This window comes from Rattus norvegicus, chromosome 3 (assembly GCF_036323735.1).
Source record: "Rattus norvegicus strain BN/NHsdMcwi chromosome 3, GRCr8, whole genome shotgun sequence".
Classification (NCBI taxonomy): Eukaryota; Metazoa; Chordata; class Mammalia; order Rodentia; family Muridae; genus Rattus; species Rattus norvegicus.
Window position 1 is genome coordinate 44,012,551 of NC_086021.1, and position 2,535 is coordinate 44,015,085.

General features: G+C 39.2%; 1 pseudogene; it reads right to left on the minus strand.

The window, feature by feature from the left end:
• Nucleotides 1-228: 228 nt before the first annotated feature.
• Nucleotides 229-2,005, minus strand: Sp3-ps1 (Sp3 transcription factor, pseudogene 1; annotated as a pseudogene).
• Between the last annotated feature and the right edge of the window lie 530 nt (nt 2,006-2,535).

Consider the following 2,535-nt stretch of genomic DNA (forward strand, 5'->3'; position numbering starts at 1 on the left):
GTCTGTTGATTGTATCGTGGATATTCCAAGCTTTTGGGCTAATATCCACTTATCAGTGAGTGCATACCATGTGTGTTCTTTTCTGACTGGGTTGCCTCACTTAGGATGATATTTTCTTTTCTTTTCAAATTTTACCATTTAATTTACTAAGGAATATCATACAAAGTAAGGCATTTCAGTGTCATGTATAACCAAGTTACTGTCCATCCAAAAAATTTTTGCACATCAATAAAAAGTATCTAAGAACCTAGGAACACTATTCTTCTTATTACTGTATAAAAATAACCACAATGAATAAGTATTTGTGTAATATTTACTCCTTTGTCTCATTTCCAGAAACTGTAACAAGCTCTAAAAGTAATTCAGTGTTGGTAAGGATGTCTTGATTGCTGGTGGCAGAAGCACTGACAGTTCCTATTCCTAACACAGATCCCTGTTGAATATTTGGGAGGATAAGTGTTGTTCCTCCTGCAGTAATCAAGGTATCACCTCTCCCAGCTTTCACAGATGCTAGCACTGTACTGTTAGAGTGAGTGACTTATTTATTCTGATGTGTTTTACTATATTTGGCAAGGTGGTCACTTCTCATTAAGCCTTTTGAACATTCTGGACGAATTTCTCCTCACCTGTATTCGTTCTGTGCTTCTGTTAATTCATTGCTCAGTGTAAATCTTTTACCACCGAACATCCAATCACAAATAAAAGGGTGCACCCCAGAATCCCAACACAGATGTGCTCTCAGATGTGAGGTTTTCCCATAGATTTTACCACATTCTGGTATATAACAAATGTGTTGTTTCTTTTCCCTAAAATTGGTACCTCTCGAACCACCTTCTTTACAGTTGGGACAGGTGCAAGCTACCCTCCCAAGTCTTTTTCCTTCTTGATGTTGTTGGTCCCCTTCTTAATCTACCACTTGTACTCGTGAGTCATTGGTATGAGTATTCAGTGTAGAATCACTTCTGAGCTGCTACCCTTCAGGATCAGGCTCTTCTACCTTTATCCTAATATGAATGAGGTGAGATAAGGTTGAAGACACGGCTCAGTAGTTAAGATCACTGCTCTTCTAGAGGACTGAGATTTGGTTCACAGTACCCATGTGTTGGCTCACAACCATTTGACACTTCACATCCACAGGACCCAAGGCCTTCTTTTGACCTCTGTAAGCACCAAGCATGCACATGGTACACACATATATGCAAGTAAACCACTTCTAAACATAAAAAAATATCTTTAAAAAATAGACTACCACTGATAAGGGAACAGCTATAGCTTGTAATTTCAAGACACAGCATAAAAATGTTGCAATTCAGAAGGAGGATATATGTCCAGACCTGCAGGACCGTCAGCATTCTCTCCTAGGCATAGCTGTATAACAGGAGAATCTATAGAATTTACTGTAACTGTCTGTAGATTTGGAAACTGACCAATGCTTAGGCTAACTGGAGTTGAAGTCGAGGCTCCACCTGCTGTGACTTGACCAAGCCTAAGTGTCTGAACAGGCGTCAAAGTAATTTGTTGGAAAGCAGTATTCTGTATTTGCAAACTCTGCAAGTTCTGTACTTGAAAATTTTGCCAGGTTACCTGTCCAGAAAGAGTCATTGTCTGTACCTGAATTAAAAATGTTCCAGGATTCAACTGCAACTGGAGGTTTTACAAAGCCTGTTGTGATATATTTTGACCACTGGCTTACATGCCATGGATTAACTGTGGTGTAACACCTTGCGCAATTTGGGCTTGACTGGTTGACTGTTGAGAATCTTGAAGTTATAGATGTTGTACAACAGGCTGTGCTGTAGAAACCTGAGTATTCTGAGTCTGTGTCTCTTCAGAAACAGGGAACTGGATATAATTTCCCTGCAGATCAATGGACTAACCTACTAGTGGTGGTCAAGCTATTTGCGTGTTCCTCTAATATACCTGTACTATATATTGTAACAGCCAACTATGATGAAGAGGTACATCTATTTCCAATTTTCTGAGGAATCTCCGGACTGATATCCATAGTGGTTGTACCAGCTTGCAATCCCACCAACAATGGAGGAGAGTTACTCTTTCTCCACATCCTTGCCAGCATCTGCTGTCACCTGAGTTTTCTATCTTAGTCAGTCTGATTGGTGTGAAGTGGAATCTCAGGGTTGTTTTCACTTGCATTTCCCAGATTACTAAGGATGTTGAACATTTCTTTAGGTGTTTCTCAGTCATTTTAATTTACTCAGTTGAGAATTTTCTGTTTAGCTCTGTTCCACATTTTTTAATAGGGTTATTTGGTTCGCTGGAATCTAACTTCTTGTGTTCTTTGTATATATTAGATATTAGACCACTACTGGATGTAGGATTGGTAAAGATCTTTTCTCAATCTGTTGGTGGCCATTTTGTCCTATTGATAGTGTCCTTTGCCTTACAAAAGCTTTGCAATTTTAAGAGGTCCCATTTGCCAATTCTTGATCTTAGAGCATAAGCCATTGGTGTTCTGTTCAGAAAAATTTTCCCTGTGTCCATGTGTTGGATTAAGGCACTTCCCTACTTTCTCAT